At 42.5% G+C, this 13202-nt stretch overlaps 1 pseudogene; it reads right to left on the bottom strand.

Annotated features, from left to right (window-relative positions):
- Nucleotides 1-1622: 1622 nt before the first annotated feature.
- The window catches only part of LOC140354351 (cadherin-9-like), a 37284-nt pseudogene continuing 25704 nt past the window's right edge, over nt 1623-13202 (bottom strand).

The following is a 13202-nucleotide window of genomic DNA, read 5'->3' as shown; positions in this document are numbered from 1 at the left end:
CCAGGTTGAGAGATGTTTCTTCTGAAAAGAAGGAGGGAACGTGAGATGGAGGATCAGCCCGGTGCCCGGTGACTGTTCCGGAGACTGTTCCGGAGAGAGACTGCATCCCGGTGCCCGGTGACTGTTTCGGAGAGAGACTGCATCCCGGTGCCCGATGAGACCCTGGTGAGGACGCAGAAAAGCTTGAGTGGGATGTGGGATGAATGGGGAAGGGGTCGAATGGTTTGGATGAATGGGGAAGGGGAGGGGGGGGGGAGTGAGCGGGATGAGTGATTAAGGGAGGGATGAATGAAGAGTCGAAAGATCGAGTGGAGAACGGACTCTGTGCGAGAAGAGGGTCGAAGGAGAGACTGTTGAGAACCAGAGGGGCGTATCCCGGTGGCTCTATGGTAGGCGTCCCTGTGCCCGGTGGCTCAGAGAGCGGCTCTGGGAAATGAATACGTGGATTGGGGCGAGCATGAGGACGCTGCCGTGGGTTGGGGCGAGCGCGGCTGCTGGTGAGATTTGTGCTTGGAGTGAACATGTTGCCGGCGGGGCTCTGAGCGAGCATGTGGCTGCGGCGGGGTTCTGAGCGAGCGTGTGGCTGCGGGCGGGGCTCTGAGCGAGCGTGTGGCTGCGGGCGGGGCTCTGAGGACGCGGAAAAGCTTGAGTGGGATGTGGGATGAATGGGGAAGGGGTGGAATGGTTTGGATGAATGGGGAAGGGGAGGGGGGGGGAATAGAGCGGGATGAGTGATGAAGGGAGGGATGAATGGCTGCTCTGGGGCGAGCAAGGCTGCTCTGGGGCGAGCGTGGATACTCTGGGGCGAGCGTGGATGCTCTGGGGCGAGCGTGGATGCTCTGGGGCGAGCGTGGAAGCTCTGGAGCGAGCGTGGCTGCCGGCGGGTTCTGAGTGAGCTGTAGTTGTAATTGTAACTGTGAGCTGTAAGTTGTGCCATGTGGGTTGGCTGAGGGCTGTAGCTGAGAGTAGTAGCTCGGAGCTGTAACTGAGCTGTTGAGCTGTAAGTTGAGCTGTGAGCCGTAGCTGTAAGTTGAGCTGTGAGCCGTAGCTGTGAGTTGCGCTATTGAGCCGTAGCTATGAGTTGAGCTATTGAGCTGTAGCTGTGAGTTGAGCTATTGCGCTGTGAGCTGTAGCTGTAAGTTGAGCTATTGAGCTGTGAGCTGTAAGTTGAGCTATTGAGCTGTAGCTGTGAGTTGAGCTTATTGAGCTGTAGCTGTGAGTTGAGCTTATTGAGCTGTAGCTGTGAGTTGAGCTTATTGAGCTGTAGCTGTGAGTCGAGCTTATTGAGTTGTAGCTGTGAGTCGAGCTATTGAGCTGTGAGCTGTAGCTGTAAGTTGAGCTATTGAGCTGTAGCTGTAAGTTGAGCTATTGAGCTGTGAGCTGTAAGTTGAGCTATTGAGCTGTAGCTGTGAGTTGAGCTATTGAGCTGTGAGCTGAGCTTATTGAGCTGTGAGCTGTAGCTGAGAGTTGAGCTATTGAGCTGTGAGCTGTAACCGAGTTGAGCTATTGAGCTGTGAGCTGTAGCTGTGAGTTGAGCTATTGAGCTGTGAGCTGTAGCTGTGAGTTGAGCTATTGAGCTGTGAGTTGAGCTATTGAGCTGTGAGCTGTAGCTGTGATTTGAGCTATTGAGCGGTGAGCTGTGCGTTGAGCTGAGAGATGCGAGTAGCGTTGAGCTGCGGAGCTGCGCGTTGAGCTGCAAGGCAAACATGGTAATATGAGGTAGCATGAAAAGCAAGAGCTCGGAAAAGACTTAGGTAATATGTGAATGAGAAGATGAGAACCTGCCGGAATGCTAGAAACAGAATCTTGAAGATACCTGTGGCTAACATGTGGCGGCGAAGCCAGACAGCTGAATGTGACATGAAAGTAATTTAGTGGAAGCATGAATTGTGAGCCTACGAGGTGCGAAGGTTGCATGAGAAAAGAAAAGGAAGCTTGAGAGTTCACGTGCGAAGAGTAGGAACGATAAACAGCATGAACAGAGGGCGAAAGAAAGATTAGCTTAAGACAGAATGATGGTGGATGGTAAAGAGCCAGCACGTAGAAGATGGTACGTTGATGGTACATGCAGTGGAATGTAGGTACAGAGGAGGGATAGAGGAAAGCATGTTGAGGGAGTTGAGTGCGTTGAGTGCAGCTGCAGCAAAGGTGATGAGAATTGATGAAAGATTGAGAAAAGAGGGAGCGTTTGAACTCAACATTGTTAAGACAAGCTGGGACATTGCCGAGTCCCTATGAACATTGTTTAATCTTGCTTTAAATTGAGTTGTACAACCTGGCTCCCGCCACCAGGGGGAGCTGAGAGGTCGAGCTGCAGCCCGTAGAGCAATGGTGACGTCATCGACTGCGCGCCTCCGGACGGACGTGGAACCAGGAAGTGAGGCTGACGAAAACATGGATATTTATTGACGTAGCGTCTGAAAGAAATGTCCACCGGCTTCGGCCCGGTGCGCACGCTGCGGTACGGTCTCTGGTGTCCACCTGAGTGGAGACGCGCGCCTGGGCGCAGCACACGGAGTGACGCTCCGGAAGCTTGGATAGCGCCCGGTTAAAATGAGGGGCAGAGAGCGAGAAGGAGAGCGCGTGGGTCCAGGCCGTTGCTGTGGAGTGGAGGTCGGTGTTCTGTGTGGACGTCCTGAGGAGGGGTCCGTGAGAGACGCAGGTGCGGAGGAGCTGATGTGTTTGGAACTGTTGAATCACGCTGGGTGAGTCCTCGGGGGAACTGACCGACTGAATGTTTCAGACTGAATTGTTTGGATTGGGAACGGATCAGAATCTGAGGAAATGGCTCATGGTTGGTTTGAATGAACGCGCTGTACTGAGTGTCTCTCTGTCGAGAGAGCAGAGACAACAAGAGATGCTGGGATTGGCCTTTGCATATATAGGCCTTCTGGGTAATAAGAGGCGTGGTTAAAGAGTGGAGGTGTGGTCCTGCTCCCGAATCTAAGTTAGCGATTACATCTCCAACTACACTATTTGTGATAAAATGTGAATATATGATTATATTTCTGTGATGTATTTTATCTGCATAATAGTGATATTTTATCTGCATCATTAGTCTGAGAGAAAAACGGGTGGGTGACAAACTGCATTTGTGAAGGGGTCGTAAAGATGGGCCAAATGATGTTTACCCGGGGGGGGGTGACAGCCCAGAGGAGTTTGAGTAATGTTTACCCAAGGCTTGATCTCTACGGAAAAATACCAAGTGCCTTGATGTGAGGCTGACCAATGAGAAATGTGACCCGCCTATTCCAGAATATCTAATAAAACCAACCAGCATGGGAAAAAACGGGGTGAGACGCGGGAGGATCACGCAGGCTGCGTACAACAGCTTGCGTGATCAGTCCCCGCGTTGTCTCCCAAGCTTGCCATACAAATGTCTGATATTTCTGTGTCGTTTCATATTCTAAGTTGAATTGTGTTCTCGATGTGTTAAGGAAAAGCAGTGGTGTAATGTCTGATTCCATGACACTATTACTTTTGATGTGTACTTCTTCAAATAAGTATTTGTACTTTTTCCCTATTCTTTACAATGGGGTTTTCACATTTCTCAATTGTTTCAAATATTTTTAAAGTTTTTAAACTTATAAACACTTTCAACAGTTGCAGCATTTACAAAACTAGTACTTACAAAAGTTTTGTACTCTTACACACTTGCAGTACTTGTATACACATGCAGTACTTTTACACATATAAAGTACCTTCAGTTGTACAGTTTTCAGAGGTCACAACTTTTCAAATATTTCAGATATTTTCAGATTTTTCAAAGCTTCTCAGTTGGCTAATGCTTTCTATTACTTTTGACACGTATACTTCTTGTACTTTTTGAAGTATTTTGAAGAAGTATTTGTACTTTTTCCCTATTCTTTACAATGGGATGTTAAAATGTCTGTAGTTTTTCCAAGAATTTGATAGTTTCCACACCTCAAAACACTTTCAACACTTTCACAACTACTACGGACTATTGCAGTGATGCAGTACAAGTACATGGAGTACTACCGTAAAAATAAAAGCCCGGGAAAACTACGCATTGGTGTTTTAACAGTAAAAACACTGTCAAATGAAGGTATTGGCGGTTCAAGTCCCATAGAGTGTTACTATAGGCTATTGCAGTCACGCAGTGAAAGTACATGGAGTACTTCCTTCAAAATAAAAGCCCGAAAGAACCACACATTTGGGTTTTAACAGTAAAAACACTTTCAAATGAAGAATTTGGGGGTTTCAGTCCCTCAGAGTGCTACTATGGGCTATTGTAGTGTTACAGTAAAAGTACATGGAGTACTTCCTTCAAAATAAAAGTCCGGCAAAATTACGCATTTGGGTTTTAACTAAAAAAACTCTGTCAAATGTTGGTTTTGGCGGTTCAAGTCCCTCAGAGTGCTATTGCAGTAACGCAGTAAAGGTACATGGAGTACTTCCTTCCAAATAAAAGCCCGGCAAAACTACGCATTTGGGTTTTAACTAAAAAAACACTGTCAAATGTTGGTTTTGGGGGTTCCAGTCTCTCACAGTGCTACTATGGGCTATTGCAGTAACGCAGTAAAGGTACATGGAGTACTTCCTTCAAAATAAAAGCCCGAAAAAACTACGCATTTGCGTTTTAACAGTATAAATGCTATCAAATGAGTTTTTGGGGGTTCCAGTCTACTATAGGCTCTTGCAGTAATACATTAGAGGTACATAGAGTACTACCTTCAAAATAAAAGCACAGAAAAGAACTAATTTGGGTTTTAAAGATTAAAACCACTGTCAAACTCTGTCGTAGGGTTTGTAACCACTTACAAAGAACTTTTTAGGGATTTCAAATACAAACTACTTTCAAATGATGTTTGAGGTTTTCAAAATAAAACAAATTTCAAACAGTTTTGAGCTTTTTCAAGTATTTTCCCAATGTTTTCAGTAATTTACAAGCAGCTTTCAAATTTTTGCATAATAATTTTCTATTTAATTTCAAAATTTTCCATTTTTTTTCTATTTTTTTCTTTTTTTCAAAATGTTCCATTTTTTTTCTAAATGTAGATTTTGTTTTTCCAAATGTTAATTTTTTTTTTCCAAAATGTTTCCACAATGTTCAAAAAAGTAATTTTCCAATTTTTTTTTTAAAAATCCCAAATTTACATACTTTGAATAGTTTTCAGTACATTTTTTCCAAACTTTCTGCAGTCACCGCAATGGCTTCAGCCATTGCAAAAGATTCTAGTTGAGTGTCTGCGTGATGTCACGCAGACACTATATGTTCCAGTGTTTTTTTTATTCATATTATATTTTCCAGTTTTTTCCTGACCTTCGGCACGTTTCAACTCCTTAACGCTTTAACCGATTTCAACAAGTTATACCTCATTACGATCGTTTTCATTGTCTCATTATTGTTATTACTTTTGACATTTGTACTACTTGTACTTTTTGCAGTATTTGCAAAAGTATCAGTATTTTGACACTTTTCGACCTTCGGTAAGTTTCAACTCCTTAACACTTTCACCGATTTCAACAAGTTATACCTCATTATGATCGTTTTCACTGTCTCATTATTGCTATTACTTTTGACATTTGTACTACTTGTACTTTTTGCAGTATTTGCAAAAGTATCAGTATTTTGTCCAAACCCGAACACTGCACAGTGAAGGAGCAGCTATGTAACAGGGATATTGAACTATTGGCTATTGGCATGAGGCCATATTATCTTCCCCGGGAGTTCTCACATGTGATTTTGATCGCAGTCTATGTGGCCCCGTCTGCCAATGCTGAAGATGCTTGTGAAGCACTGCTCTCCTGCACTTGTAGGCTGGAAACACAGCACCCACAGGCTCTCTTCCTCGTCTCTGGTGACTTTAACCACGCTTCTCCCTCTTCTGTTCTACCAACATACACCCAGTATGTTACCTGCCCCACCAGGAACAATAGAACATTGGACTTGTTTTTTGCCAACACCAAGGAGGCTTATTCCTCTTCCCCCCTCCCTCCCCTGGGCAGCTCGGACCACAACCTTGTACATCTGAGGCCTGTGTATGAACCCATTGTGCGCAGGCAGCCTGTGGTGCCCCGTGAGGTGAGGATGTGGTCTGCTGAGAGCGAGGAGGCTCTGAGGGACTGCTTCAGCACCACTGTCTGGACTGAGCTTTATGACCCACATGGGGAGGACATCAACACCATCACAGAGTGCATCACGGACTACATCAACTTCTGTTTTGAGAACATTGTTCCCTCCCGGACGGTGCGGTGTTTTCCAAACAACAAGCCATGGATTAACCGTGAACTGAAGGCTCTGCTGAAGGAGAAGAAGAGAGCCTTCAGGTCAGGGAACAAGGAGGAGCTGAGGACTGTGCAGAAGGAGCTGAGGAGGAAGATCAGGCAGGCTGAAGCCGGCTACAAGAGGAGGATGGAGGAGCAGCTGCAGCAGAAGATCATTCAGGGAGTGTGGAGGAGCCTGAAAACCATCTCGGGCTTCAAAATCCCCCCTGCCCAGACAGAGGGGGATCTACAGTGGGTGAATGATTTAAATGCTCACTTCTTGAGGTTTGATCGGTCACCCGCCCCTCCCCCTGCACAGCTGCATGCTCCCTCTTCCACAGCTGGACAATGCCCTGCATCTGTTCCTCTTCGCTTATCTGCCCCGGACCATCAGCTCCCCACTTCGCCTGGACTCACCCGACCCCCTAGCACACAGTCCCCCTGCCAACCACTGACTGTCACAGCAGCACAGGTGAGGAGTGAGCTGAAGAGGATTAAAGTGAGGAAGGCAGCAGGCCCTGACGGCATCAGCCCCAGGCTCCTTAAGTCCTGCGCAGATGAACTGTGTGGAGTTATGGAGCATGTCTTCAACATGAGCCTGAAGCTGAGGGTGGTACCACAGGTCTGGAAGACCTCCTGTCTGGTACCTGTGCCTAAGACACCGCGCCCCAAAGACCTCAACAGCTTCAGGCCAGTGGCTCTCACGTCCCACCTGATGAAGACACTGGAGCGGCTAGTCCTGGACCACCTCCGCTCCACCGTGAGCTCAGCCATGGACCCGCTGCAGTTTACATATCGGCCTGGCATCGGAGTGGAGGACGGCGTCATCTCCCTGCTGCACCGCTCTCTCTCTCACCTGGAAAAGCCTGGCAGCTCTGTGAGGATTCTGTTCTTCAATCTTTCCAGCGCCTTCAACACCATCCAGCCGCTGCTCCTGAGGGACAAGCTGGAGACGGCTGGTGTGGAGTATGACCGGGCAGAGTGGATCCTGGACTACCTCACAGACCGACCCCAGTTTGTGAGAGCCCGGAACTGTGTGTCTGACACTCGGACCTGCAGTGTGGGGGCGCCCCAGGGCACTGTCCTCGCGCCCTTTCTCTTCACCCTTTACACTGCAGACTTCAGACATGACACGGACAGCTGTGTCCTGCAGAAGTTCTCTGATGACTCTGCCATCATCGGACTCATCACGGACGACGATGACGCGGAGTACAGAGGACTGGCGCAGGACTTTGTGGACTGGTGTCAGCGGAACCACCTCCTCATCAACGCAGGGAAGACCAGGGAGATGGTGGTGGATTTCCGCAGACGCCACCCCACTGCCCCCTCACCAGTGAACATCCAGGGACGGGACATTGAGAGAGTGGACTCATACAAGTACCTGGGTGATCTGAACAACAAACTGGACTGGACTCATAACACAGACGCACTGTACAGGAAGAGCCAGAGTCGGCTCTACCTCCTGAGGAGATTCAGGTCTTTTGGAGTGACAGGGCCACTCCTGAAGACCTTCTATGATTCTGTGGTGGCATCAGCCCTCCTGTACGGTGTGGCCTGCTGGAGCAGCAGCATCACAGAGAGGGAGAGGAAGAGGCTGGACAGAGTCATCAAGAAGTCCAGCTCCGTCCTGGGCTGTGCTCTGGACTCGGTGCAGGAGGTGGGGGACAGGAGGGTCCTGGCTAGATTCACATCTATGCTGGACCATGAGTGTCACCCCATGCAGGACACTCTGTCCGCTCTGGAGAGCAGCTTCAGTGAGAGACTGATCCACCCTCGCTGTGTGAAGGAAAGGTTTCGCAGGTCTTTCCTTCCTGCTGCTGTCAGACTTTATAACAAACATTGTTAGTACTGAACACTCGCAATACTGACCTAACCATGTGCAATTCTGTCATATGTGCAATTGCTGTTGGAATTCATGTGCAATTCATGTGCAATTACTGTGAAATTCATGTGCAATCTATGTGCTGTCGTGACACATATTCATGTGCAATTACTGTCGTGATCACATGCAATGGTATTTATGTATTTATTTATTTATTTATTTGTCTATGGGAGTTTTTTATTTATTTATAGGAGATCTTCTACTGAAAGTGTTTTTCAGACTTCCTATAAGTGATCTGTTCTTCTGTATCTACCTCTGTATCTACCTGCGTTGCACCAATGAAATTTCCCCATGTGGGACAATAAAGGAATATCTTATCTTATTTTGACACGTTTCCACCTTCGGTAAGTTTCAACTCCTTAACACTTTCACCGATTTCAACAAGTTATACCTCATTACGATTGCTTTCACAGTCTTACGTGTGCTATTACTTTTGACATTTGTACTTTTTGCAGTATTTACAAAAGTACTTTATCCCATTGTAATAAATGTGGCATTGAACGCAATTCATGTTTTGAACAAATATTAACCCTTTCACACTTCCAAACACTTTCAACACATCCAGAATTCAACACATTAGTATTTAAACACATGTAGTACTTTTACACACATGTAGTACTTTTACACACATGCAGTATTTTTACACAAAAGTAATTTTACGCACAAAAGTACTTTTTACACACATTTTGCACATTACACTTCTTCACACAACTAAACTACTTTACACAACTTCAGATTTCAACAAATTAGTACTTACACACATGTAGTACTCTTACACACATGTACTACTTTTACACACATGCAGTATTTGTACACACAAAAGTACTTTTACACAAAAAAATACTTTTACACAAAAAATACTTTTCACAAAAAATACTTTTACACAAAAAATACTTTTCACAAAAAATACTTTTACACAAAAAGTACTTTTACACAAAAAGTACTTTTACACAAAAAGTACTTTTACACAAAAAGTACTTTTACACAAAAAAGTACTTTTACCAAAAAAGTACTTTTACACAAAAAAATACTTTTACACAAAAAATACTTTTACACAAAAAATACTTTTACACAAAAAGTAATTTTACACAAAAAGTAATTTTACACAAAAAAGTACTTTTACAAAAAAGTACTTTTACACAAAAAAATAATTTTAACACAAAAAGTACTTCAACACAAAAAATAATTTTACACAAAAATAGTACTTTTACACATAAAATACTTTTACACGAAACGTACTTTTAAACACAAAATACTTTTACACAAAATTTACTTTTACACAAAAAGTACTTTTACACAAAAAAATACTTTTACACAAAAAAGTACTTTAACACAAAACGTACTTCTACACATAAAATACTTTTACACAAAAAGTACTTTTACACAAAAAAGAACTTTAACACAAAAAATGCTTTCACACAAAAAGTACTTTTACACAAAAAAATGCTTTTACACAAAAAGTGCTTTTACACATAAAACACTTTTACACAAAAAAGTACTTTTACACAAAAAAGTACTTTTACACAAATTCGGCAATTTTACACAATTAAACAACTTCAAACAACTTCACACTTCAACAAATTTGTACTTACACAAATACAGACACTTCAGCCATTGCAAAATCTAGTATTATATTTTCCAGTTTTTTCCTGACCTTCGGCGCGTTTCAACTCCTTAACGCTTTAACCGATTTCAACAAGCTATACCTCATTACGATCGTTTTCACTGTCTCATTATTGCTATTACTTTTGACATTTGTACTACTTGTACTTTTTGCAGTATTTGCAAAAGTATCAGTATTTTGACACTTTTCGACCTTCGGTAAGTTTCAACTCCTTAACACTTTCACCGATTTCAACAAGTTATACCTCATTACGATCGCTTTCACAGTCTTACATGTGCTATCACTTTTGACATTTGTACTACTTGTACTTTTTGCAGTATTTACAAAAGTACTTTATCCCATTGTAATGAATGTGGCATTGAACACAATTCAGTTTTTCAACAAATATTAACCCTTCCACACTTCCAAACACTTACAACACATTCAGAATTCAACACATTAGTATTTACACACATGTAGTACTTTAACACATATGTAGTACTTTTACACACATGCAGTACTTTTACACAAAAAGTACTTTTTCCACAAATTCAGCAATTTTACACAATTAAACTACTTTACACCATTTCACACTTCAACAAATGAATACTTACACACGTAGTACTCTTACACACATGCAGTACTTTTACACAAAAAAGTACTTTTCCACAAATTCAGCAATTTGACACAATTAATCTACTTTACGCACCTTCACACTTCAACAAATAGTACTCTTCAACACATGTAGTACTCTTACACACATGTAGTACTTTTACACACATGCAGTATTTTTACACACAAAAGTACTTTTACACACAAAAGTACTTTTTACACACATTTTGCACATTACACTTCTTTACACAACTAAACTACTTTACACCATTTCACACTTCAACAAATTAATACTTACACACGTAGTACTCTTACACACATGTAGTACTCTTACACACATGCAGTACTTTTACGCAAAAAGTTCTTTTACACAAAAAGTACTTTTACACAAAAAAAAACTTTTACACAAAAAAATACTTTTACACAAAAAATACTTTTACACAAAAAGTACTTTTACACAAAAAAGTACTTTTACACAAAAAAAAGTACTTTTACACAAAAAGTACACTTATCACTTTCACTGATTTCAACAAGTTATACCTCATTACGGTCGTTTTCACTGTCTCATTATTGCTATTACTTTTGACATTTGTACTACTTGTACTTTTTGCAGTATTTACAAAAGTACTTTCTCCCATTGAAATGAATGGGGCATTGAACACAATTCAGTTTTTCAACAAATGTTAACCCTTCCACACTTCCAAACACTTTCAACACATTCAGAATTCAGCACATTAGTACTTACACACATGTAGTACTGTTACACATATGTAGTACTTTTACACACCTGCAGTACTTTTACACAAAAAAGTACTTTTTCCACAAATTCAGCAATTTTACACTATTAAACTACTTTACACCATTTCACACTTCAACAAACTAATACTTACACACATAGTACTCTTCCATACATTCAGTACTCTTACACACATGCAGTACTTTTACACAAAAAAGTACTTTTACACAAAAATATACTTTTACACAAAAATATACTTTTACACAAAAAAGTACTTTTACACATAAAAATACTTTTACACAAAACAATACTTTTACACAAAAAGTACTTTTACTCAAAAAAAATACTTTTACACAAAAAAGTACTTTAACATAAAAAAGTACTTTTACACAAAAAGTACTTTTACACAAAAAAATACTTTTACACAAATTCAGCAATTTAGCAAGAATGCAGACACTCTAGCAATGGCTTCACCCATTGCAGATTCTAGTTATTATAGTTCTTGCATGGTCATTTTGCCACAGCTCGGGCATTTTTGACCCCCTGAACATTGATGAATGTCACACATGAGGACATAGACGCGATCGGCTCGGCCCAAACTCGAATAAAATAGAGCTTGCGAGAACGGCCGTCGCAACAGTGCCGACTAGTTTAAAAAAGAAAAAAACATGAAACTCTTAATCTTCGGCCTAGGCACATGAAACTTGGAACATTGATAGAGCTACCTTTGACGAGTAAAACACACCTGGCAGCATCATTCTGTGATAAATAGGAAGTCAGCCATGTCGAATCAAAGTGGCACCGCCACGTTTGACTTTTTTTTTTCAAAATTGTGTCCTAGGTTTTTTGTCCGATCGAGCTCAAAACAACGCTTTTTGCATCTAAAGACATTGAAATTGAATAAATATTCAAAAGAATGTTGATATTCCTTACGGTCTCTGCGTAACACGCCCTCAAAAAAGGCTTAATTTCCTGTTTTTTCAAGGACAAGTCACCCCTAATGGAATTGATCTACGGAGCTCATATTTCACTCACTAATGCGTTTTCATGGTCTGATTGGAAATAATTAATACCATGTAATAAATTTACTCTATTGCACCCCCTACCCATTGTGTGAAAAACTCAACATTGTCTGATTTCTTTGACACTCATGGATTATATTCTCCTCAAGACGCCATGAAAAAAGTGCATTGCAGATATTGTGTATTTTCACAATTGGCCAGCAGTGGCGCAATGAATGCTTTCATCTTAGACTTTATTCATTGCCCCCCTGAGAGATCCAAGATGGCGCCTGTGTTCGGCCATGCCACTGCTCGACTCTTGTTATGCCGCTTATTTGTGACGATCGTTACAATTTATGCAGTTTTATCAGCCCAGACATTAGTCTGTTGTGTGTCTGCTGTACGGGTTTATGACCGTGGCGCACTTTTCCGCATCAAAGCGTCGATGGAGTCGCTTTTCGACATATGGGACAGGTACAAACAAGCCTTTCCGCCACCGTCACCGTCCACTTCCTTGTTTTCGTCGGCTTACCGGCGAAACAGATGGGAATCACGTGACCGTAACGCGTGCCTTTGACAGGTCCCGCTGTGCTCAGCTGAACCGATGGACGTGACGTCATCCACGGGCCGGCTCGGCTTGTTGAATGCCCGTTCAATTGCCAACAAAGGGTTTTCTTTGAATGAACTTTTTACAAGAAAAAACCTTGATTTCATGTGTCTTACGGAGACATGGCAGAGAGAGGGTGAGTTTATTCATCTAAATGAACTCTGCCCACCTGGCTGCTCCGTTTTTGCGATGCCTCGCCCTGGTCGACGTGGAGGAGGTCTGGCAGTTGTGTCCCAGGACCGTTACATGTGTAAAGTCATCGATTCACAAACTTTCACTTCCTTTGAATCACAGATGATCAAGGTTGGTTCTTCAAGTCCTTTTTACTGTGTTTTAGTCTACCGGCCCCCTGGTCCTGCTGCTGTCTTTTTAAAGGACTTTAGTGACTTTTTATCTTCTATTATAAAGCTAGAAAATGTTTTAATTCTTGGAGATTTTAACATTTGGGTCGATGGCTCATCATGCCCTGCAAAGGATCTTTTAACCTTGACTGAAACATTTAACTTTGAGCAGCATGTCTCAGGTCCCACTCA

Source organism: Eucyclogobius newberryi, unplaced genomic scaffold (genome assembly GCF_026437365.1).
Source record: "Eucyclogobius newberryi isolate DKJ021-1_F unplaced genomic scaffold, fEucNew1.0.hap1 SCAF_9, whole genome shotgun sequence".
NCBI classification, from domain to species: Eukaryota; Metazoa; Chordata; class Actinopteri; order Gobiiformes; family Gobiidae; genus Eucyclogobius; species Eucyclogobius newberryi.
Note: the sequence above shows the minus strand (reverse complement) of the source record. Positions and strands in the feature narration are given on the sequence as shown.